This window comes from Pagrus major, chromosome 17 (genome assembly GCF_040436345.1).
Source record: "Pagrus major chromosome 17, Pma_NU_1.0".
Lineage (NCBI taxonomy): Eukaryota > Metazoa > Chordata > Actinopteri > Spariformes > Sparidae > Pagrus > Pagrus major.
The window spans coordinates 4,737,967-4,765,250 of NC_133231.1; the positions used below are offsets into that span (position 1 = coordinate 4,737,967).

The following is a 27,284-nucleotide window of genomic DNA, read 5'->3' on the forward strand; positions in this document are numbered from 1 at the left end:
TTTTTGTATTGCACATCCATAGACACAAAGAGTTGAGAGAGCAAGCCGCCCCTCTGTCACTCTCTTGTATCAAGTGAGGGGTGTCTCACCAAACTCCGATCAATCTGTCAATACCAGGCAGTTCTGATAAACTACAAACCAAGATTCTGGTACTACACGGCCTATTTCTCCCCTAAAATGTTTCAGAAATATATTTTACCATGCTTTTTAGCTGCAATAAAGAAGGATTGTGAACCAGAATTGGCTGCAATATTGTTTCTGTACTGTGAAAACAGAGGCTGAAAAAACTCACACTGTTTTAAAACTCAGAAAGAATGAAGCCATGGTGCTGCACCATTATAATCATTCAAAAATGATCATCTTAAATGTTTCTCACTCACTATTCCAAGAGAAGGTATGAATTTCCCCTCCATACCAACCGTGAGAGGACAAACAGACCAAAGCAGCATTGATCAAATATGAACCACAATCCTGTTTATTGTCTGTTTCTCTCAGAAAATGTTTTCAACAACATATTTTAGTGTACTGTTGATACTGTTACCCGTTGCAAAATGGGCACAGAGCCCAAACCAAGCATTGCTCGACTTGTACGTCACCCGTGTTTATTGGTCCAGTGTGGCACGGTACATTCTTGTTGTAGGTTTTCTAGCTTTACCACAGCCCTTTTTCTCTGTTTACCCTGGTCATGTTCAGAAATATTTGCATCCTTTTACTATATAGACAGCCCACTCGTATGCAAAGCCCATCTTTCCAACATTTAAATATACAAATAATATAGAGGGAAATTAGTCTCAAAAGTAGTGAGAAATGTGTCTTTTATGATCCACAAATAAAAAGTTTTAGCTGTTTTGTGGATTTGGTAAAACACTAACAAAAATACATTTTGAGACCCATAATTTATTCAGAAAGGGGCATAAATCTTGTTTTGTTTTTTTATTTTGTGGATCATGAAACACATTTTCAACTGAAACGCTATTAAGACTAATTTTGCTCCATAAAATAGCACAGATTATTACTTTCATTCTAAACCCTTTGTTTCTGTAAGGGGAGTTGATGTCACTGAGGTAGATGATTCTTCCAAAGCTTTAACAACACTTGTGGAGATCTTCTATAAGCCCTCTGCCGTAATGATGATCATAATGGATTGCATACTGGATTCCTCTCTTTTTTCTCATTTTGTATCAAACAAAACTTCTTGATAATTACCTACTAATTTCAGTGAAGATTTTCCCTTCATCTTTTTTATTTTTTATTATCTTGGTTTTACCATTTGTTAAATGTAAGCCACATTTATCACCATAATTGAATTGAATTACATTCACTAACCTTTTTATGATGCAGGTGAATAAACACACGTAAATGCAGACGACCTCACAACCACACAGGTTCGGCCCACATTGTCTTTATGTAATGTTTCAGTTTGCCACCCAGTGTGCTTTAGAGGAGAAGCAGGATGAAAGCTTCTTGGAGCGACAGTTATGAGAGGAACGGTAATGAGTGGGCTGGAAACCGTGACAGCCGGTCTGCCGCAAGTAGGGGAGTGCGAGAGATAGAGTGAATAAGAGGAGGGGGTTACACGTGGGAGTATACCACAGCAAATATGGTAAGAAGACAACACGATGCAGCCGCAGCCCAGATTTTATTCAGCAGATGAGCGAATGAGCAAGGAAGCGTGTCTCGTCCAGACACCCACACTGCCTGGGCTGGTGTCCAAGGAGATTAGCAATACATTGTTACGTCTTTCTCTGTTTCTCTCTCAGTGTTAGTTTGTTTTTAATACACTGTACCTTGTATTTCTTTATATATCCATTCCAGAGATATTAGATAATAGGCCTGGTGAAATTCCTTCGTGCTAGTCTTTCTTATATGACAAACATACTCATACCATCTTTTGTTTTGTTGCAAGTGTAGTCCTGATAATATTAATTCACCCCCCACTTCTTGGGATACAGGGCCAGCTACTGTGGTGCACCTGTTAAGTACTGCTGTAGTATTATAAAAAGGGCAAAAGTTTACCTCTGCTCCAAGGCTGCAACTAGTGATTATTGTCATTGTCAATTAATCCGTTGAGTATTTTCTCAATTAATCGATTAGTTGTTTGGTCTATAAATTGTCAGTGTTTCCCAAAGCCAAAGATGACGTCCTCAAATGTTTTGTTTTGTCCACAACCCGAAGATATTCAGTCTCCTGACATAGAGTCAAGAATCCAGATCATTTTTATATTTAAGCAGCTGGAATCTGAGAATTTTGACCATTGCTCTTTGAAAAAATACTCAAACCGATTAATCAATTATCAAAAAATTAGTTCATTGTTGCAGGTCTTCTCTGCTCTTGTTTTTCTAAGCCACTCGCATAGTGAACATCTGAAGTGTCACGTAAAGCAACTTCTGATGATGGCAGATCCCAGCTGGATCAGCTTTGACAGCTGCAGTGACTTTTGATGAATTTGTGCCAAAAATGCCATTATCTATATATTTTTTTAATAATAACACAGAGCTAATAATTGTCGATAGATGTCAAGATTTAAATAATCAATAAAGTTAAACTGATGTGCCCCGTGCCTAATTGCACACAGCTCTGTTAACAGAAAGACACACTTAACTCATTTCTAATAGTGCAGGTAATGTAATGTTTTCCTCATTAATGAGATGTATTATCTCGACCATCAGCAGCCCATCTGATAATAATCACAATGTTTATTTTTATGACCTGGACCACCCAATACACGGATCTGTGGTGTCTGTGGACATACCTGTGATCCGCACATCGCTGCTGTGATAAAAGCAAGCGTTGACCAATCCTGTCCTTTTTGCCTTTTTAAATATCTTTAAAGTGGATGGAAAACAGTTTCGCTGGATGATCACTTTTTTTTGTCAAAGGCTGATCCCTGGAGAAACTCTTAACAGCTGCATTTGAACCTTACTTTGCTGTCTGGGTTTGTGGTTTGTGTGAGTTCAGTTCGTATTTCCTTTCCAATTTTAATCACTCATTGGACATGTCGGGATGTGATGCTCCTGCTGATATCCTGGTTATTCATTTTCGTGCAAATGAAGCTTCTGTTATACACATTAACTTCTTCTGGATATTTTTATGAACACACAACCTTAAAGTGTAAACTGTACCTGTGATTTTCTGTCTGTTACCTGTTTAACAAACTGTGCATGAAGAACAAGCTGCAGTCTGTATTGATACTGTGTACCGTGTCTGCTCAGAGGCACAGGATCCATCTCAACTGGCAGAACGCATTTATATTATTTATTCATCGTTGGCCTCTGTATTCAGTGATATTTTGATTGTGAAATCATCATTTAACAACCCAGAATGTGATTATGGTGTCTTTTGAAAACTGGAAACTATGTTTAGACTAAATGTTTCAGGGAAAATTGTAACACTCAGGAATGATCAGCCTCAAGTGCGTAAAACAGACCATGAAAAGAAAAATGATTGTAATAAATTAAGAAAGTTGTTTGTGGTCCTTTAGTTCACCTATAGTCAGGCTGACACATTTTAACTCGGTGGTGAATCAGAAAACTAACAAGATTTGAAACCTGATGGTGACACACCCGAGTTTAATCTGTTATCTGTCTTCATTCCGGTATGAGACTCCAGTGATGTTGTGATATATCAGATCAGTCTGATTCACTGCAGCGTCCAATCAGTGACTAAGGGTACCCCACTTAGTCAGCCCGTAAAAAGACATCCATGAAGGCTGCTCTCACGTGTCCTCGCTCATCGCTCCTCAGGGATCGCTTCTCGCTCCTCGCTCCTCTGTGCACAAATAAGAGCATTGGCACGGCCTGCAAGATGGCGGATAGGAACGACTTACGGTTCAAGTGAGGAAGCCACAAATAAGAGAAATGAGACGCACCTAGTGTCCTCCTGTGCATGCAGAGTCAGATCTGCTGGTTGCTGCTCCACAATGCGAGCTACCATGATCACAGCCTGTAATGATGGCATGGCACAGTTGGTTTCCCACACAGCAAGAATAGCACAGTGAAAATTTCTGTGTCAAGAGGAAACACTGTGAGAGACCAGGGAAAGCAAACTTTATGACACTTAAGTTAAATGTGGTGGCTCACTACTAAAACATGATTAGGCCCTTGAATTACATAATATCCTTGTTCAGCTGTGAGTATCAGTGGTGATTGGTCATTTATAAGGATGTTTTGGCCTCATGAATATAACAGAAATTGAGCCCACGAGCTTGCTGGTAATGAAATGTTAATCCCTTGAATTACAGTCTTCTTGCTCATTTGACACTGTCGTCAGTGGTTGATGTTTTGCATGAATACACACACACAGGGTTTTTTTAATTCTCTATCATTTTATCCTAGTTGAACATTGTTCTGGTTTTTACACCTGATTCTAGCCGATGTTTCTTACCTACCATCTGCATGGAGCATGTTGCCATGGCATCAGTGAAAGGGCTGAGGTCTCCCTGTTGTCACATTTTGTTCAAAGACAACCTGAGCTCTCCAGCCCCTCCGCTTTTCTGTGTCTCTCAGTACATTCATTTTCCGTTCTGTCTCTAACTCTTCCACCCTGAGACTGAAACCATGTGTCTCCACAGGGGAGCGGACCACTTCCTTACAGATCATCTTTACAAAAGCCAAAATGGAAGCAATAAAGAAGCCACACCATTAAACTGGTTTAAAGATAATTTTTTATGTGCTAACATATTCCCACATAGTTCTATTTCAGTAACTCTGTACCGTTGCAGACGTTGTCATAACTTTCGTCAGAGTGTGTGATGCCTGATTACAATACTAACATTAATACTATTTGCTTGCTACTGGTCTGTTTAAATGGCTCGGATCTGGATTTTTAGACATGAAGTTGTTCTATTTTTAGGTTTGTTTTAGCTCTTTTCTTTTTTCCCTGTACTGTAACATCAGAGTTATTGAGTAATTTTGTTATTGAGCAGAAGTTGCATTCCGTATACGGTTGTCAGGAAGGCCAACCTCTAGGTCAGTAGAGTTTGTGCAATTTCACAAATGGTGTGCGAAATATGCCTGAGCCCAGGACAATCTGTGATGTTACACATGTATGTTTGTCTTTGTGAGAGAGCAGGCGCGTGAGAGTGAGAGCATGAATGTGCATAAACTCTACTGCTTCTGCTTTTACTCATGGGACTACTAAAATTGCCCTCAGCCAAACCAGCTCTCACAGAACCAGGGGAAATAATGCCCTGTGATTCAGCAGTGGATTGAGGCAATTGTTCTTGGAATGTATTTTGATGGATTGACTATTATCCATGGTACAAATCCTAGCTTTTTCTCAGGAAGCAATCTCTCTCCTGCCTTGGTGTGTGATTGTAAGGTGCTGACATAAAGCTGAATTATTGAAGAAAACAATAGTGGTTTTGTCACTTTTCTTGAAAAGACGAGAAATGTTTGCTTCCATATCAGCAAATCTATTGTAAGATATTTATGGAGAAGCTCCCTAACATAATTACACTAAAAATGTTGTTAAAGTGTGATTATGTGATAAAATGTGTGTCTATTTATCTTTAAAAGTGCAAAACCTCCCCACTGAGTAACTATTCTGGAAAAGCTGCAGCAGCAACACCTTCTGTGTGGCGTTATAGTTGGAGCTGTTACGGAGGCCCCTTAGCAGGGTTCTTCCCAAAGAATGAAGCTATGGTGCTGCACCATTATGATCATACAAAAATAAACATTTAAAATGTTTCTCGCTCACTCTTCCATTAGAAGGTACTGAATGAATTTCCTCTCCACACCATTACTGAGAGGACAGACAGACGGACAAAGGGTTTATCTGTCACAGAGCCTGGGTTTAAATCTGATTAATTGAAATAAAAAGTGTTGAAAGTGCCTCTAATCAGCGAATTGTGTTTGTGGATTTATCGTCAGAGAATTTTGTGCCAATCCATCTTGTAGATGTTGAGATATTTCGCAGGAAGGGAAAACTTTGAACTGCTGGTGAGGCTAGGGGACAAGTCACATGTCAGGGGATCACCAAAAGGGTGATGACAATCAAACAACCATGAATGTCTGTAGCCAATTTCATGTCAAGCCTTCCAGTCGGGATATTTCAATCTGGACCATAGTGGTGGGAAAACAGAACAACACATTTTAGCATGGCTGAAAACAGCAAACAATTGATTGTTTAAGTATTTACACCCTTACAATGACTCGGCTAAATCAGTGATGGTGCAGCCAGTTGTTTTCATAAGTCTCATAGTAAGAACATATTATCTTTGGCATGCTCTCTACAGTAATACTGTCAGTGCTAGAAGTGGCAGTAACATTAGTGGCAGCTCTGTCTCTCATTGGCATTTGGTTAGAAAATATGTGCCACAGTAAAACCAGTTCCAGCTGTTTTGAACAACTTTGCTCCTGAATGCAGGATTGGCAGGTTTAACGGCATTTTGGGTTTTTCTTTTCTTTTTTCTTTCTTGTTAGGGCTGCAACTAATGATTATTTTCATTATCAGTTGATTTTGGGATTATTTTCACGTATAATCCATTAATCCTTTAGTCAAAATGTCAGACTGGTGTAAACTACTACTGTATACCTCATTGCATGAAACTAATTGGGATCATTCCCTTCCCTTCCCTTTTACAAATTAGCTAAATGGTGTGTTACACACACACAAACTCCCTCTCACACACATGCAGCGTATTCAGTTTGTCTGCAGAGTATGCGGTTATCACGCTGTGCCCTGCCTGAAAAGATGTGTTTCAGGCAGGGCATGGGCTTGGGGAAATGAGAGAAAAGGAAGATCAGGAGCTGTTCTGTTTCTCAGGAACTGCAACACGGAAGGAAGATAGCTTTCTTCATACTTTCCTCTTACTTTCCCCTAACCCTCTATCACCAAACAGGAAAAAGCCTTAATGGCATCAGCTTGTGCTGCATTAGCTGGGAAAAACACTTTGTACTTGCAAAAGCCCGTTATGTGTATTCATATTTAGAAGGAATACCAAGAATTAAAGTTATTGTGAAATGACTCAGCTCTGTGGTAAATGGAACAATAATAAACTGAAGTCCTATATTCTTGAATAAATAACCATTGTTAGTGTGACAGCCTCCATTTACTGCTCATTGCACATTATAGTCATATGATGAGCTGTTCCTGTTCCTGGCGGCTTCCAAAAACACACTTTCATTGTTTTTGAATGTCCTCTGATTGGACAAACACAAGTTAACTCCAGATTTTTAGTCATTTCCATTGTTTTAATTTCCACAGTCCACACATTCCACACACAAAAAAAGTTAGTATAGTAGTGCAGTTGTAGTCATTTGAATTGGTACTTATTCCAATTATGTCAGTATTTGTCAGTACCATATACATCATTTTACAATGCAGATATTACACATATGTTTGATCCATTAAGGCTTTAGTCTCTAGGGAGGTTTTTAGCATGCAAATGGCACTCAGCTGGCCTGTACTTAGTGTAAGTTTAGAGGCATGTGTTTTGGCCTAAAATGAGATATCAATCAATCAATCAATCAATTTATTATTTAGAGTGCAAAATCAACATGGTACATGGTCTCAATACACTTTACAATAAAATCAAGTTCAATAATAACAGACAATAAAACAATATTAAAACACCACAGGAAAATGATAAAACAGTTAAAAATTAGTTTAAACCAAAATATTGAGTAAAAAGGTGTGTTTTAAGACGGGACTTAAAAATTGCAGTGGATGTAGCTTCTTTGATACCTAGTGGGAGGCCATTCCATAGAAAAGGAGCACGGTAGGCGAAGGCCCTGCCACCAGCTGACTTTTTATTGATTGGTGGGATGACAAGGAGGTTTGAACTAAGAGAACGAAGAGGACGTGGCGGAATGTAGGGAGAAAGTAGTTCAGTTAAATAAGATGGTGCAAGTCCATTTAAAGCCTTATAGGTTAAGAGAAGAACTTTAAAATCGGCTCTAGCCTGAATGGGCAGCCAATGTAGTGATGCCAGGACAGGAGTTATGTGACAGAACCTACTTGTTTTTGTTAAAAGTCTGGCGGCTGAATTTTGCACAAGCTGAAGGCTCCTAGTAGTACAGATGGGGAGGCCAGAAAAAAGGACATTACAGTAATCTAAACGGGAAGACACAAGGGCATGGAGAACGACCTCGGCGCTACGCCGGGACAGAGCAGGGTGGATTTTGGCAATGTTACGCAGGTGAAAGAAAGCCGTCCTGGTGATTTCCTTGATGTGAGTCTGGAAAGTCAGGGTCGGATCAAAAATAACACCTAGGTTTCTAATGTGCGTGCTTTCAGAGATTGAACAACCATCAATATTAAGACAAAGACTGTCAGAGAAGTACTTGTAGTTATTAGGCTTAATCACCAGCAAATCAGTCTTAGCAGTATTAAGCATGAGAAAGTTTTGACTCATCCAGATCTTGATTCGGCTTACACATGTTTCCAGATTTTGTATTTGAGAGGGGTCATTAGGCTGTAGTGGGATGTATAGCTGTGTGTCATCAGCATAGAAATGGAACTGTATACCATATTCGGCAATTATCCTACCCAGAGGGAGCATGTAAATGCAAAACAGCAGAGGCCCCAGGACAGACCCCTGGGGCACACCAGCGGTAACTGTAGAACATTCTGACAAAGAGTTATTGAAACTAACACATTGGGTTCTACTAGATAAGTAGGACTGGAACCATGAGAGCGCCAGCCCGTGAACACCAACGTAATGCTCCAGTCGGTGTAGAAGCACACAATGATCTACGGTATCGAAGGCCGAACTTAAGTCAAGAATTAAAAGTACGGAGGCTGATCCAGAGTCAGCAGTGACAAGTAGGTCATTGACTACTCTAGTTAGGGCAGTCTCAGTAGAGTGGCAGGAGCGGAAACCAGACTGAAAATTGTCAAAGAGATTATTGGTAGAAAGGTGGACAGTCAGTTGATCAGCAACAATTCTCTCAAGTATTTTAGATAAGAAAGGGAGAGTGGAGACAGGTCGATAATTGGCAAGAACCAGTGGATCGCTATTGGGTTTCTTGAGGAGTGGTTTAATGATAGCAGATTTATAGGTTAAGGGGACACACCCCTCAGAGAGGGAAGTGTTCAAGATGGCACGTATAGGGGCATTCAGAATAGGAAGGAGTTCCTTAAGGAGGTCAGAAGGGATGGGATCTAGTGAACACGTTGTTGGCTTTGAGGCGGCAACCATTGAGGCCAAGGCCTCAGCAGAAATGGGTTTGAACTGAGAGAGTGAGCTCGTGGACCAGGACACAGAGCACTGGCTGGACACGGTGCTAGAGAGCTGCTGGCTAATGATATTGTTCCTTAATTGGGAGATTTTGTCAGTGAAAAAAACTAGAAAATCATTAGCTGTGAAAGAAGAGCTCAGAACCGGTGAAGAGTGTGTAAGCCTGGCCACAGTATTAAACAGGACCCGATGATTGTTCTTATTGGTTTCGATCAAATTGGAGAAATAAGAAGATCTGGCAGCAGAAAGTGCATGTTTATAATGTTTAAAGCTAAGAGTCCAGGCGAGGCGAGAGGACTCTGATTTACAGGTGCGCCATCTGTCTTCAAGTTTACGACAAGCCCGTTTTAAAGAGCGAGTGAGGTCAGAGAACCAAGGTGCAGATTTAATTCGAGTGCCTCTACTAGTTCTGAGAGGAGCAAAGGACTCAAGCGATTCTGACAATCTGGACCAGTGCACTGTTTAGGCCATCTGTAAGGTTGTTGACAGACATGGACGTGTTGGAAAGTGACTCCAGTTTATCGGGCAAATGATCAGCTAGAAGGGACTTAATATGGTTGTTAATGAAACGAAAAGAATGAGGGTTAGATTCAGAGCGAATAGTCTGTGTATGCGTGAGAAGGTTAAAAAAGACACAAGAGTGATCCGAGACCGGGACCTGAAAAATAGAAGGGGGGCCAGCGGTAATATCCTTTGTACAGACTAGATCCAAAGTATTACCGAGATTATGAGTGGGGCCAGTGACATGTTGGATGAAGTTGAGACTCGAAAGAAGATCCAGAAATTCCGTTGCTTTGGAATCCAAAACATCATTAATGTGAAAATTCAGGTCACCGAGCAGAACTATTTTGTCATATTTAATCAGAGCGGTAGATAAAAATTCAGAGAACTCTGTTAAAAAAATGGGATTAAACCTGGGTGGTCTATAAATGAGTAATGCCAGGATATGTTGGCGGTTTCCAATAAGCATGGCCAGGTACTCAAAAGATGTAAAACATACTGTACAGGGAAATTGATTAGAGAAGATAACCGCAAGTCCCCCACCCGTTTTGTCTTTCCTAGTGGAGAATAAGAAGCTATGGTCAGGGGGAGACGCCTCAATAAGAACAGCACTGGCAGTGGAGGAAAGCCAACACTCAGTGAGGAAAAATAAATGCAAACCATAGTGAGTAATAAAATCATTAATATAAAATGTCTTGCTGGAGAGTGACCTAATGTTGAGTAAAGCACAACTGAGGTCGACAGGGGGAAGAGCTGGAGGGACAGGAACTGTTTTTATACTAATCAGGTTAGATGTGACCCTCCCACGAGTGTTGGAACGATTAACTTTACTGGGATCAGGGTTGTTGCCATGAGGACAGTGAGAGCGTTTTGACAGGATGCAACGCCTGTCAGTAACTCTAATAGGGATATGAGAGCAGATAGGAGTTGGAATTGACATTGGAAAAGAGGTATAAGGATCTGCTACAGGTTTTGCTGCTGCAAAAGAACTAGGTGGAGTAAGGGGGCCAGAAGCAGAGACAGTGCAGACACTAAAGATGACAGCAGGACCCGCACTATCAGAGACAGTGCTGTGACAGGAAGACACCGTGTGCAGGGCAGGGTCTTGCTGGGAAAAGCATCATTTCAGGCTAAAAGCAATGAAGTTAATAAAATTGCTTGTTAATCTTTCAGACCCTTTCCTGTTCAAGTGTAAACCATCCAATTTGAAGAGATCACGAGATATGAGGTTTGGAATTTTTCCAACTCTGATCTAAACATAGAGGTTTACTTTAGGTTGGAGCGTCTTTCTGGTTAATTAGGCTATTTCTCTGTGTAGCTATGTTTCTCAGCAGACTGGGAACACTTGAATTCATATGACAACTGCTTTTTAGTGATGCTTGCTGCAAGGCTATAGGATGGAAGTGTCCGTCGGTTTGTTAGTCAGTAGTTTGGCCTAAAAAGGATTTTTGTGTATAAATGTCTGTACTTTCAGATAAGAAATTAGTGGTTACGGCCTCATGTGACCTTTCACATAGAGGAGTGATCCCTTGACCTTTCATCTAACACCACCATTCAGGTCAAAATGTTAACTGGTCCAATTCTTAGAGACCAAATGCCTGAACTGAATGACATTAACATCAGCCTCAACTGTACTTTGTGTTTATTGCTGTGTGTTCAGCAACAATAGTCACATGCTAGCATTGGCATTATGCATACATATGTTAAGGCACCAGTATGCTTCATCAGAAGATGAGCTTTGAAAACAGCTCGCTGATGTCAAATTTGAGCGAGGCTGTGTCCAACAATTTCTGTAGCTTTCCAACAAACAACTTTTTCTATCACTGTTCACATGAACAATACTAGGGCAACACTATAATGCCTTGTAGGAGAGACTGTGAAAATGTGTGCCCCTGTATTTAAATGATTATCGTGTCTCCCCCCTCTCTTGGGGGGTAGCTTTAGCTCAGAACAGCTATAAAAGCTTTTGTCTTCAATTAGGTCAGACAAACATCATACAAACTAGTATAGCATAATCTAGCCCCTAGCAAGAGTTTGTTTGAATTCCGATATTAGTATCAGAAATGCCTGCGATACAACCTAAAATGTTGGATCAGGTATGGAGTGTGGGAGTATGCAGATCTATTCACCGATCTGTTACCACTTAATTTTTTAACCCCCGAAATGGGACCCTGCTACTTCCCAACAGTACAACGTAACCGATTTTTTACTGCCCAAATATTTAATATCCATGGACGGCAAGTGACTTGTGTAACTGCAAGCAAATATCAGCAAACAATAGCAATGATAGCCATCATGTCACATCCATACAAGGTTAGTGGGGATATTTTTGTTTGTTTTGGTTTGTGTTTTAAACGCACCGGTGTCAGATCGTTTTTTCATCGGCCAACACGCAAGTTCAGGTATCAGAATTGACAGTGGGAAAGAAAAATCTCTACCATTTGCATACTGATGTTAGCAATGAGCTCAAAGCACTTCTGTGCCAATTTACCACTTTACAGAGCAGTCAGCATGGCTAAGTCCTGTTTAACTCTTTGAAATATATTCTTTTACAGATCCAAGTCTGTGTGAGGTCTAAAAGGCACAAGTTGTCCTGTGAGCCCAGAAGAAGACGCGGAAGGTTGGTACAAAAAATAATTAAATCCATGTTTTCATCTATCTGCCTTGAACCTCTACACTTACAACATAACTGACTGTTTACTTGTTGTATCAGTACTAACTTCTCCCTGCATGACAATATTACAAATTTACCAGTTGATATTATTTTTATAGTATAGAAAGATTTTATAAAAGGTTAAAGAATATGACACACAGTTTACGCCATTAGTGTATCTTATTTTTCCACCCAGATCCCAGATCTTCCTCTACATCTGCTAAGTTTATGGCCATTCTATTTATATTTGTCCGTCTGTATAATCATAAATAATTCTTAATAAGAACTTTTTGATCTTAAATGCTTCATCATGCATTCATCCTCCTTCCTTTTATCTGTGGCAGAGGTTGGTGTATAATGTCTAGTCTAAACAGTTTAATGCTGGGTGGTCAGGCTGCAGCGTGCACAATTCCTGTTGTTTTTGGTCAGTGTTGTTTCCCATGACTCTGAGATGAGCCAGAGGAAGCCCAATGTGATTTCCACACAGTTCCCAGGCCCCCAGATCCCTCCGAACACAGGCTATTACACACAGTCATACATACACACTCACTGATAAATCAGGGACAAATATGTGTGTGTGTGTGCCTGTGTGTCAGTGTGTGTTACTAACATTAAAAGAGATAAATTGTCTGAACATCCTTTGCTCTTTGATGCACACAAGCTCTGTGTAAGTTGTCAACCATAAACACACACACATACAGGCCTGAGGGCCTCTCAGAAGGGGACAGCTGCAGCTTGTCCAGTTAAGAGGCCCACTGCATAAAACAAGAGTCGTCTGCAACTCTGCCTCACACACTCACTCTTCGGGTCACTTACTGACATTGAAACCGCTGAACTTGCTTAACATGATGTCCACTTAGTGAGAGCATTCTTGAAATAAGGGAAGTCACTCATTCTGAAACCGTGTTAAGAGGGCCATAATTAAATTAATTCTTTGTTTCCTATGAGCGTGATATCAGTGCAGGTGATATGCAATTGTTATGGACAGAATATGCATATAAAACTTTCAGGTTTCAATTGTGATGAATATGAAGTTCATACTGATCAAGTGTATTGAGGTCTAGATTTACAATGTCACTGGACCAGATTTGATAGATCTGAACAACTGTAACCAAAGGAGTAGCTTGACATTCTCTAAAATAGCGTTTTAGCTTCCCCGCCAAAGGTTTGATACCACTCTCATGTTAAGTGCTAAATAAAAAAGCTAGAGCCAACAAGTGGTTAGCTTGACTTAACATGAGGACTGGAAACAGGTGAGAAACAGTCAGCATTGTTCTCTATAAAAGTAGAAAAATCTGCTAAGAACTGTTTTAAAGTTCACTAATTTACATGTTATATATCAACAATTTAATTAGCATTAATTAGCATGAAATACTAACTGATCCCATCAGAGTTGTTGATGGGACAGATGGTTGTGAAACGGCGGGCAGAGGAACCAGCAGTCAAGGTCCTGGCACACCTGGCTCATAAAGGGAATGGGAGATGACACTCAGATTGGTTTAATTTCTGTTCCGCCCAAAACACCCCCACGACTAATTCAGAATTAAAATACAACCCCTTACTTTGCGCCCAGAATATCTGCCGATTCACTCGCAAAATGGACTTGGACTCGCCCTAAACGCACTTGCGCCATGCACTTTAGACCATGTGCTATAGGACGTCTAAATAAAGCCCCTGGTGTCACTGTGACTGTAGGGTCAAGAATTTGTTTCAGCATGTGACTCGCTGTAAACCAAAATTTGTTGTATGTACATTTAGTTTTTTGTACAGTTTAAGCAGGCTGTATAAAAGTGGTGGCAGTCCTAATGCTAACCTAAGCTTGTCACTAAGTGGCTCTCACTTTATATTTTTACTAAATAGACATAAGAGTGGTATCAATTTTCTCATGTAACGCTCAACAACAAGAGATCCCAAAATATCAAACCGTTCCTTGAAGAAATGGTATTGTCCCATTAAATGAACCAATAGCTGCTGAAAAGTTTTGAATAGTTTTGAAGTTTGTTAGTTTTGTCTAGTGTTCATTAATCAACCAGTGTTAGCAGTGTGGTAGAGATGCTGCAGCTGTAAAGCTGATCTTTTTCGATAATTTTGCCTCAGTTTTTTCAATACTACTGAGGTCAAGCTTGACTTATCAAAAGTTATGTTTGGTAGGATTACCTCACCCTCTCTGACAGCCTTTCACTTTTAGCAGTGGTTCACAGCACTTAAAGCAGCTGGTTTTATTTTTGGTTTTATTAAGTTGCTCTGGTTAAGACACTGAACACTGAATGACCTCACACAATTAAGGGATCATCAAAATAGGTGCTAATAATTATCACTTATCACTGCTCACTCTTACAGCCTAATCATTGGTACAATCATACAGTTGCAGCATCTTATCAGTTTTGAATAGAAAAACACAATCAGCCATTTAAAATGACATTTTTTTATTAATGTAACAAGTGAAAGGATTTGTCCAAAGTTGGAAAAACTGTGACTCACAGGAAGAGATTTGCCAATAAATGCCATGGCTGCTGCTGTGAGCTTACTCTGTGAATATAGTTGTGTCTGACATTTGATAGGCAAGCTGTATCTGTCGGTCCCCTCCATGCCAGTAGATAGTCATCAATATGCAGAGACAACAGCTCTATTTCTGCATGAATGTTATTGATGCACATGTGGGAGTGTGTGAGTGCATGCTGGGTCTGTATATATGTGTTTATTGTGTGTGTGTGTGTGTGTGTGTGTGTGTGTGTGTGTGTGTGTGTGTGTTTGTGTGTGTGTTTGTGTGTGTGTGTGTGTGTGTGTGTGTGTGTGTGTATCAGTAATAGTGAGCAGGGGGACCAGAGTGTGACTCATAGGGGAGGTGGTGATGTGTCTTTTCCCTGCTCCTGATTCCCAACCTACTGCTCTCCGATAAGAGAAAACTGAAACTGTGGGCTCTGGTTAATCCTCTCTCTGCAGCGAGCCTGCCGTCTGCCATAAAGAACAATAGATGAGACAGGCTGGTCATCCATCTTTTCTTCTGGCTTCTGTTTATAGCTCCTGAATCACCAAGGATGGAGTGGGTTGCGATGCTGTTGAGTAATTCTGTAGACACTTTGCATTGTATAACAAACCTTTTCCCTCCCAATTTCCTGTTTCCTAACAGCCCACCTCCCCAGCTGTAAATGGGATTAAATAATAATACCTCTCACCACTCTGGATTATGGGAAAATATAGACACATCAAAGGTTGAGTAGTACACAGTGATATAATTATTATGACTACCAAGAGAGATGAGAGAACCATAATGCTGCTCAGACTCACCTTAGGAGAAAGTGTTTATTTGTTCAAGTGTCCATTAAGATTAGGGTAACATGTTTGAATAGAATGACTAATGTGGGGGACCGTAAACAAAACTAGTCAAAAAAAGACAGTAAAACAGCAGTTCTGATACAGGATTATTACACTGCAACTAGTATGTTGGTGTTTCACAAAAGTATGGAGTGAAATATCCTGACGGCTATTGGATGGATTGAATTTGGTACATACAGTCATGTCCCCCTCCGAATGAATTGTAATAACTTCAGTGTTCTTAAAGAGTGAAAGCCAGCAGTAGTCAGTTGTCACTGTGAGCATTTTACTGATGTTGGGGCTAAGCAAATGAGTGTGTGAGAAGAGAAACGGAAGAAGAAAGGGAAAGCCCCTTGAACCTGCAACTGTAGCATCCATGATTTCAACAATTTAGTGCAGTGTCTCCTTATTTCTTGCCTCCACCTCTTCACCAGTGCTGTTCACATCTTTTTATCATGTTTTTAGGTTAGAAGTGGCTATATTAGCTATTAGTCACCAACTTTAGTCCTACTAGTCCTACTGTATGTTGTGAATGTTTTTATCTTCTTTGCTGATGAAGTGTATTTTTACAGTGAGGGTTACAGTTGCAGCTTTACTAATATGCTGTATTAGATAGAGGATAGTTGACGCAGTGAGTCATGGGCCTGAGTGCTGTGTTGACACATTTTGAATGAATTGAATTTCTGCACCTGTTAAAGCACAGATTAGATCCGTAATTTCCTCCATTACACAATCATATTTTTAATACTAAAATACTTTTTATAATGGTATGTTTGCCTTTTTCCCTGGCATCAACTGCCAGAATGCCTCAGCTAATCACTTGACAGCCCAGAAAACGTTCCTACAGAATGTTGCAGTAATCACTTTGAGCATAAAAACTGCCCAGAGCGCTGTCAACTTGGACTTATTCCTTGTATGTAACAGATTGTCTAGGCAGGAAAATAAAACATGGGTAACGGAAAACAAGTATGAAGCAAGAGATGGAGGAGGATAGTGGGCAAAGTAACTACAGTTTGTCTCTGTGAACTCAAACTTATTTTTTTATTGGTTGGCATCACTGTAATTAAGCTCAATATTGCCAGAGCAAGTTGTGTAAGCTTTCACAATGTAACCGTGCCATTTCAGAATGAACAAAAAGAAAAAATGGTAGGCAGAAAGAGAAAAAGAAACGAGTGAAACAAATTGGATGATATTTGAGTTTGGGGGCAAGAATGCTTCACCTCCTTTCTCTTGGGGAGTGATTTTCTTCATCTCTTCCCTAACAAACGATTTCATTTGTAAGATTTTTGAGTGCAAGTGCATGTCTCATTTGTAATTTAACTACAAATTACGTCATGAAATGTTAACAGTCAATGATCTTTCTTCCTATTATAAATGATTGCCCAAGCAATTGACACATGGTTATTTTTTATTTAATTTGCAATTTTAATCTTACATTATAACCTCTTTTATAACACAACCACACAGACTTCCAAGATGCTTTCATCATTTGTTTTGGCAAGCAGTGTGGTTTATTGGATTAGCCCGTTCAGCGAGGTGCATCAGCTCGCCCACCTCATGTACGGAAGTTGCATAACACACAAGGAAATTTGTTTTAAAACAATCTTGTCTACTCATGTCAGTGACTTGTGAATTATACTACTACACTGATATACATGTATAGTTATGAGAACACCTGCTGTTTGTAAGAGCCACTCTGACTGCAGCTGTTGAAGGAAAAATTAGTGTTTGTTGTCACAAGTAGTCTCTCTGAGTGGACTGTTATTCAGTGCAGCTTCTTCTGACCAGGTTTCCTACAATATGTGATTTCATGCATGGCTGCAAATTACATGTCTGTTGGTGGTGGGGGGTGAATGCGGATGTCCTTTTCCCTCTCCGTCTCTCCTCTCAGGACAGTGCATTGTTACAGTATATTCATAACCATATGGTGTGTGGGAGATGAATTCAATTCCCTGTCTGCCAGCCAGGTTTCTGCTGATTCCTGTATGTGTTGTAACTGGCACTTACATAGAAAAGCGACACTTGTAGCTGTGCAGCACCACAGTCTCAACGTCACTGCAGTCACCATGTGCTGTGTCCTGGGTTGACAGAAATGCTGTTCCTCTTGAGGGTGGAGCAACAGTGCATCAGACACGTACACCTGCACTTGTTGACCATCACCCCAGAATAAAGGACAGACAGTGAAGTTGGTGTGGACTGGGAAAATTAATGCTAAGTCTCCTAACTGTCTGGGTGTTGGGGGGTTTCAGTCAGCTTAACGGCTAATCTGCAATGGGTCCTGTTTTGGCTGTTAAGTTGATAGTAATCGATCAATCATTTTATCTTTGCAGCTTTAAATACAATTAACCTGATGATGATGTACTGGCAATAGAAAATTGTTTCCAGTGACAGCACAACAAATAAACAATAGATTATACAAATCAGGGAAGAGGTGTGATATCCCAAAATCTTAAAACTGTTTTAAAGGAATAGTTCACTCTAAAACAAAATTCAGTCATTCTCGACTCACCCACATGCTGATGAGATCTCCGGTGTAGTTTCTTATTCCTCAAAGTGCAGCTGGAGACCTGCAGGTGTACCCTCCGGCAGGAATAATCCATATAACGAGCATAAGTGGCGACCGAGAGGAAAAGGTCCATAAAACTACACAAAAACTGTGTAATATTCCTCCATACTGCTCGTCCGTTCACGCGAGCGTGCCTCCAGGCAGATATAGCATAGTGACTGTTTAGGCTAGAAAAATGTACTAAATGACGTCATTTCGAGTAAACTCTGGGTGTCACCACTTCAGGACACTTGGATTGCAGCGGACGAGCAGTATGGAGGAATATTACAAAGTTTTTGTGTAGTTTTATAGACCTTTTCCTCTCGGTCGCCACTTATGCCCGTTATATGGATTATTCCTGCCAGAGGGTACACCTGCGGGTCTCCAGCTGCACTTTGAGGAATAAGAAACTACACCGGAGATCTCATCAGCATGTGGGTGAGTCGATAATGACTGAATTTTGTTTTAGAGTGAACTATTCCTTTAAGAATAAGGTAACCCTAGCCTGCACAAACCCTAGACAAAAACAGAAGAAGAAGAAGAAGACCTGGTGCCTCATTTATAAAAGTGTTCTTAGATTTATACTTGAACTAAGTCTGAAGATAATTTCCAACGGTTTTTCTCCCACACCATGTATAGAAAATGCTGAGCGTGAGGGGTGGAAAACACAGGGTACCTCACGATATGATACAATACGCAATACATGGCCCACGATACCAATTATATCACGATACAACGATTCTGCGATAATTGATATATTGCAAGACAGTTGTATAACAATACATCACGATATCTGCCAAACTTAAGAATACAAAATGCCTGTAAAAAGCTAAAGTGCATTTATTCACTGCAATTTGGAGTCCATTTGACAGAATGTGACACAAACTGAAATGAAACACTGTACAAAAAGTGCATAAAGTCTTAGCATAGTGCCTCTTTTACAAACACACTGACTGTTACTTGTCAGTGTCCACATGTACCATCACATAAACTAGCAAGTCCAAACTGTTGGAAGACAGCATAGCTCTGCAGTCAAAAAAGTTTTTCAGTCTATAGCGCACTATAGCACAACTGTGTACGGAGTTGGCCACATGGTTGAAAAGAAAAATGGATGTGGAAATCCATGCTCTTGAATTCACAATCCGTTAACCAGATTTTGCACTCTTGTCATTGATCAGCTGGAGCCCAGCAAAGCTACTGACATTCCTATCTTTCTACATGGAGTTTGCCTTTGACAGTGATCAATAATAAATAAAGATGATGACAGCAACTCTGTTTGACTGTATATGAGCAAAATGCTCTTTTTAACTGGAGGAGGAGGAGCGCTGCGGTGCGTCTCTGTGTGCGTAATGTGGTGCTTGGTCCTCTGATCGGACAGGACATACAGACTATCATTCTGGTTAATAGGGGATGGGGTGTGGGTGGGTGAAATAATTCATCTTTGATAAGTAAAGTTTACCTTCATTGATTATTCAAATCTCCCGACTCCAGAGCTCCATCACTGCTGTTTCCTCTCAAGAGTACCCTCTGTTCCGTCCTGTTTATAACTACAGATTTTAGTTTTGCTGCTTAGAGGAGCCATAATGTTTGCTACAGTGACATTACTACATGCATGGAAAGGAAAACTTTAAATGACTGAAAGCAGCCTCTCAAATCATTAAAGCACAGTGTGCGTGCGTTATGAACCTGCCTATGAAGGTGCATCTTACTATATGAATACTGAGCCCTCTATATAGCAGGTAAAACACTGCAACATTGACTTTAGATCAAGGGCCCATCTTATTACTGCAAATGCTTTCTGCTGCTCCAAGATGCGCCAGCAAAGCTCCTGATCACACCTCAGTTTGAGACTGATTGTGATGGTAGAGGAGATTGAATCCAGGCAACACGTAAACGACAAACAAAGCCACACACACTTCTTGGGAGTGTGTCACTGCTGCACATTGTTCATAAAACTCATTTAAAATCAACACACCTGATTCTAATGAATGGATTGTTATCAGGTTTCAGCACAGCTTGATGACCAGCTTATCATTTGACTCAGGTGTGTTGGAGCAGAGAAGCATCTAAAACATGCAGGGCAGGGGGCCCCAGGAACAGAATTTAAAAACACTTGATAGTTACCTGACGAAGCATTTACTTATACCAATGATTAAAATTCAGGTTAAGACTGAATGAGCTTGGAATGAATTGACACCACACGAACAGCACATAATTGGACTAAATGATTTGATGGCCAACACAGCAGACGGAGGACAGTATAGCAGAAAATATGCCTGTTTTGTTTTTGAAGTAAATATGATCAGCCTGATTCTAGCAGTTTTGATGTAAGTTTTACCCCCAGATGTCAGAAAGCATGTGCTGTGTTCCCAGGGGATTATAAAATATATGAGCAGATAAAAGCCAAATCATCCTCACCACTGGAATATCTTCCTTTTATTTTGCACAGCGTAAACATAAATACACAAAGGACACTTAAGGAGGTAACAGTAGTGTGTCGACATAGCTCCTTTTTGTCATTGTTGTCGCTTGTTCAGAGTTTGCTGTTGACCTTATTTGACATCCAGATATACTGTTTTGAATATTTGTGGATTAACCTGCATCTTGCTCTGTAAAAGTTATTTAGGGTACATTTAAATGCGTAGTTAAAAGCTTGTATATATGATGCGTAGGCCACAGAGGTTGGAGGGTGTGCTACCTTAAAGAAATGTGTATGTCAACACAAAAATACTCTTATCATGTCTGTATCACAGCCTGTAATCACAGTTGCTCACTGTACAGGTTGGTGCAGGTATAGTATCCCAGCTGTATGGAAATTCAGCATTTTAAGTTGCATGTTATGAAAATTGTTCAAAACAGTTTCATCCTACAGCAAATACTTTATTTGTTCTGTTATTTGAGATGCAAAAATACACATTTATACCTTTCACTGGGATGCATGATGAAACGGCAATACAGCCACTGTTATCTGAGATTAGAGGGGAGACATTGTGTGTGGGTGTGCACATGCTGTCTGCTTTCATTGATTTGTTTGACAAGACGCTTAAACCTTGTTAAGAGTTTTGTGCCTTCCCTCCCTGGAAGCTGATTATCCAATCTATAATCTGTTGTTATCTAATACCTCTAGTTTATATACTGAGATATAACATGACAGCTCTCTGACACAGATCCAACCTTCAGGTTTAAGGTCTCACTGCTCAATAACCTCTTTTCTAACTCACTTTTTACTTTATCTCTCAGTGTTGCTTGCTTTGGGTTAATTTGCAATTTTAGGAATTTGTAGGAGTCTATTGTTTCATAGCTTACTTTTTTTCTTCCCTCAGCTGATTCTAGAAACTTGCTGCAGACAATGATGGAGTTATTTAGGGCGGAGTTTCTAACAGTGACACAGTGTGGGTAGTGTTTCCTTTTCCAAGGGAACAACTTCTAAAGGGTTTGCCTTGGAAAGAGAAGTTGTTTTTTTCTTCCTCCCATGCTGTTGCTTCCTGAATCTTCAGGAGGAAGGAATTCCCTCTAGTGCTGGTTACCCACCCTACATCCTAACACACACACACACATACACACACACAGGGCCCTATTTAGACGGTCTATAGAGCTTGGCGCTAGTGTGTTTAGGGCATGTCCAAATCCATTTTGCTTGTTAAATGGCGGATAATCTGGGCGTAAAGTGAGGCGCACAGTGCAAAGGGGAGATTAAACCAATCCGAGTGTTGACTCCCATTCCCTTTAAGAGCCAGGTGCGCCAGGGCCTGGCACATATTTAACAGTGGCACTCGTGTTCGCTGAGGGACAGGGATGTGGTTCTCGGCTGCTGGACACCCCTGTGTGTGTGCGGATCTCAGTCCTTGGATCAGGCGGGATGGGTCATTAAAAGTATCACCCTGATTAATAAGGGGCTGGATGAGAGGGGTGAAATATGTCCTTAATGAGGAAAATGTTATTGACATTACCTGCAGCGATCCTCCAGCAGCAGAAACAATATGGGTATCTTTACATTAACATGTAATTTGCGCATGAGGAACAGCTGATAAACTTCACTGATTATTTAAAACTCCAGACCCGCCAACGGGATCAGTTAGTATTTCATGTTAATTAATGTTCTGTGTTCTTGTACACATAGAAAGGTCACACACAGTTCAGATTCATACAGTACATGGAAATGTTTAAAATAGTATATACAACTCAGCATGGTGGACAGTGCATCACCCAAGCTTATTTGCATTCGCCTCAAAGGGATAGTTCTGGTCTTTTGATGTGGCGTTGTTAAGGTACTTATCCCTAGTCAGTGTATTACCTGCAGTAGATGACAGTTAGCTCTCCCCCTGTGTGGAGAAGCAGTGCATAGCACCAGCAGGGAAACAGAGCATTGTCATGCTGTAAACAGTACCGGCAACAAGACGTATTTTAACTACCTCAGAGAATACCCACATAAAAAATACATATCCGTTTAAATATACGCTATTTTTTAAAAGATTTTTGGAACGTCACATTGCATCAGACAGCCGCTGAAAGTCCCACCTAAACAGCGAATCTGCGGTGTAATACAAAGCTCTGCTTCCCTGCCAGTGCTACACACTGCTTCTCCACACAGGGGGAGAGCTGACGGTCATCTACTGCATACACTGACTAGAGTAAGTTACCTCATACAGCCCCACATCAAAAGACCCGAACTATCACTTTAAGGCTTCACCAGTCAGCCCACTAATCCAGGACTCTAAATAATTAATCCCTGACCAGTTAACTCACCTGACAGTCAGACTCTCATTTCAGTTTCTTTTATCATTTGATTTCTTTTGCTTTGCTGTTCTCTATCCTGATTACTTCCACTCTCTTCTTTACTCCGCAGCAGGATCTTAACTGTCAAATTTACCTTAGCTGCAGGCTTTATTAAATTACTTTTCTCTGCACTATGTTGATTCCGCCCCATGTGGCATTTCATCTTGTGTCTTTGTCCATGTGCCTCTCACTCAGCCATACATACCCTTAGTCACACTAGTCCAGTGGGGGCTGGTTTTCACTTGGCTGACCTCGCCCCACTCTCCACACTACCCCACCCTAATCTGGGCCCCACTGCGCTCCATTCAACAGGCGAGCAGATGCTATTCAGATGAATGCAATAAGCCCAAAGCTGTTCATACTCACAGCTTGAGTGAGTGGAGGATGGGGTAAGGAGTTGGTTGGCCCAGAAATACTTTTTCTTCCCACACTGCAGACCCTCAGTCTTTGTCTGGCACTCAAGCTCTGCCCCAGATAAACTTGACACAATGCACATCACATGTCGGAACTGGAGGTTTGGTTTTCTCATTCATATAATTCATACTTTCAGAAGTTTTACAGTTTTACAAGCATTTTTCCCCCATTTGAGTAAATGGATGATATGTTCAAGAAACCCACATTTTTCAAGCATTTTCAAAACTTAACTACTAATTCATGCATTGAGCTAGAAACCGCATTCAAACTTTGAAATGTACCACATCTTGTCTACATGTTAGGTTTGATTTATCTTTCAAATCCCATCAAAACTTTTCAAAGTATTCTTATAACCCTTTTCCACTGGTCAAAAATCCCACTTGAACCCGCTGAGGTCGGACTTTTGTGTGCAATGGGAATGTGTAAACTCTGCATTTACACCCGGGTCAATGACTCTGTAGTAGACCCGGGTTTTATCACCTTGTTACAGCTCGGCTTTGATCTAAACATAAGACCCGGGTGAACACACTAAATTCCGCAGTGTGAAGTGATGAAGCGTTATCAACATCCGTTGGTGGCGCGTAAATAAGGAAGGAATTTGGGATGCGGTCTATTCAAGGACGTTTTATTACTGGACACAGTGTTGGAGGCGGAGCCCCGTTCATTCCTATGAAAGCTGCTCAGTGGTGTTTTGAAGCCAAAAAAACTCGACTTCCCGGCTATGAAAATACCTGGATCACCGACCAACCTAACTTCCGGTTTAGCACAGGGATAAAATAATTCAATCATGCGGATCTACTAGACTTTCCAAATGTTATTGGACCGAAAACATCAGCTTGTAGGAAACTTTGTGCTGGTCGCACACAAGTGGTTCTGGAAGCAATCGTACTAATACTTTTGGCTCGGTGGGATTCTAACTGACAGGAGCACCAACCAGCTGACCACTGGCTCCCATTTAACTGAGAGGAAAAATATCTGGAGGCAAGCAAACACATCCTCTTTTCTTAACTGCTGCACTAGACACATTTTTGAATCTTTATAAATCAGCTGTTTCAAAGTGACCACTCCCAACTTACCATCAGTTACCATCACATGGCAACCTTTGACACACAGGGACACAAAACCCACGCACATACACAAAGACACACACTTTCCCACTCCCAACCATTTAAACTATATTTAACTAGTATCTGCTCATTCATTCTTAAAGCCTGAAACTCCATTTAAATATTAATATTCCCCATCTTTGATACATTATGAAATGTATTCGACTTTTCAGTTTCATTCATAATAATTGACTATTTCCCAGGCTTACTCCTTCAGCGACTTCTCAGCCTGTAGTATATTTTGAATCCTTAATTCTCACCCCACTGTTATGACTTTTCATACTCTTCAGTCGTATACAAATACAAATCATATACAAAACATGCTGTAGGTTGTCTCCTTGTGCAAAATGTTGTAGTTATGTAAATAAAAATGAATGACACAGTTTTCTAAATAGACCTTAACCATCATTGTTGAAGTAATTATTTTGGGAAATATGCGACCACCAGAAACCCATCAGCCTGATATGGCACAAAGGTAACACAATCTGCCAGTGCCTCTAAAGCTCACTAATTAACATGTTACATCATGTTTGTTTAATCCGTACTGAAACTGCAGAGTAAAAATAACATTGTGTGGCATTTGTGGTATTTCTTGGCTGGGAGCAATGACTGGACAAGACTTGTTGTCACCATGAGGTTACCTGGTTCCTCCTATAACATATGAATTAGTCAGCTTTAGAGGTGCTGATGGGTGGATTTTGGAAAGAGCCAGGCTAACTCCCCCTTTTTAATGTCTAAGAAGCTGCTGGCTGTAGCTTCATATTGCGCTCACAAACATAAGAATGGTGTCAGTCTTTCTTAAGCAAGAAAGCAAATAAGTGTAGTTCCCACAATGTCAAACCATAACTTTGGTTTTCTTTTGAATAATCTACAAGTTTCTAGCATCTTTCTGTCAAACACTGTGACCTGAAAGAGTCCATGCTGATGTGCATCATTAACTGTGACAGTGGCAACAATACGTCTCTTTAACCTCTTCTCTGCTAATCAGACATTTAGTTGTAATCACACCCGTATCTCAACAGTTGATTGACACCATTGTTGGTTTCCCTGTTATTGTGGTTGATTGACTGTTAATCATAGCGTTATACTTGAAATCTGATCTTTTTGTAGAGGTGCTCTTCTTCAGCCTGTCTCACGGAATTATTATATAAATGAAATAAAACACAATTGAAACTGAAGAAACTGTATTCCCCACTTCCCTAAAGTAATGAAAGTTCTTTTTCTTTTCTTCTCGTTATTTCTTTGCACAGATATAGTTCTTTTATTAGTCATGTGTTGAATTAGTCACTGGAGGCCAAAAGAAATGAGGATTCTTGGCCATCTCAGAGTGACAACACAGACGGAAGGTCTATTTCCAATAACTAATGTCGTTAGTTGTACCTCTTCCATCTTTAGAACAAAATAATGGCAAATACATGGATTTCTGTTACAAAAACCCTGAACCCTCCGATAGGTTAAAATGAACTGAGAAAGGTCTTAAAGATACAATGGAAACCGCCCCCTTCTATCAGTGCCCCTCAAAAAGGTCATACATTGTAGGAAAAACAAACTTGGTGTAAAGAGCCGAACATGCTACTTATTTCGATTCAAGGAGTTGAAGCGCAAGTTCAAAATAGCAGTTTATCTGTTGCATGTTCCTTTTTGCCTGCAATCTGTTTTTTGAGAACTGGGGGGTAAAAACGTAGGAAACTTGATCCACTTTGTACCAGTTTCTAACTCTATTTCTCCTTTTCTGTCTTTAGCTCCTTCACTCCGTTAACCTTTTCTAGATCAGGCTGTCTGTGAGGCACTGAGCTCGTCCTTAACGAGCCTCTCTGTATGTAAGAATCTGCGTGTGCATGTGTGTGTCAGATGACCTATTGAAATCATTGCGGTGCAGTGTGCCTGTTACCACAGCAACGCAGGCTTCTCCGTCTCGCTCCCTCCCTCCCTCTCTCTCTCTCTTTCTCTCCCTCTCCCTCTTGTCTCCCCTCCCCTTTCATTTCCCCTCCACACCAGAGCGAGGTCACGTGACCACAATGACGTCAAGCCGGAGAGGCAGGCAGGCAGGCAGGCAGGCAGAGGAATGAATTAGTTTGTGGGCTTTTAACAAACCTCCTGCTCAGACGACGAGTCTCTGGGAGTCTGTCAGTCACCGTTAGCTGTCTCAGTCACTCAGCCAGCCAGTCCGTCTTCTCCTTCCCTACCCTCTGCTGTTCTCCCCCCCGCCCCTCTCTCTCGCTCCCATCTTTGCTTCTATCTGGTGCTCTTTCTTTATTCTCGCCTGTTGCTTCCTCTTCTGCTGCTGCTGCTGCTGCTGCTTCCACAAACTTAGCCTAGAAAGAAAGTGCCGGGTGATGGGCTGCTGAACGGCTTGTACATTGCTACAAAGTGAGGTAAGCTTCCTGTGTTTTCTCTTTGTGTGTGTATTGTGTCATTTAGTGGCTAGTGGTTGCTTCCAGAGGGCTGTGCAACAAGTTACAGCTGGATACAGGAAAGCTCTCAGTTCAGGAGTTTGAGTCGCATACTTGTGCAGGAGGGAAGTTGCCTTTTAGATGAAATCCCATACAGAGCGTGAACCTTTCAACCTTTAATCGTTTAGCTAAATTTAGAGCTAATTTAGAGTCTAAGTAATGCAGTGTGATGTTTGAGGGAGATCCCTGATCAGGGTGTGAGACTAGTTGCTTTCTCTCTCAGCCAGATCTGTTTCACCCCCTGCAGGAAGTGAGTGCATGAGAAAAATGAAAAAGAGAGCGTAGTAGTTACAGGTTGTCTTCATGTGTTGTGTAGCTGGAAGTGATGGGCAGCTCCACA

General features: G+C 40.8%; 1 protein-coding gene across 3 annotated transcripts in view; it reads left to right on the forward strand.

Annotated features, from left to right (window-relative positions):
* Positions 1-27,284, forward strand: part of ncalda (neurocalcin delta a) — an 85,495-nt gene that overhangs the window by 13,591 nt on the left and 44,620 nt on the right. For 2 of the 3 annotated variants that reach the window (XM_073485709.1, XM_073485707.1), the window contains one exon: positions 12,238-12,302. The gene's annotated coding sequence lies outside the window, so the exon portion shown is untranslated. Of the gene's footprint in view, positions 1-12,237; positions 12,303-26,502; positions 26,867-27,284 lie in introns of those variants that run through there. The other variant, XM_073485710.1, reaches the window with a different exon arrangement.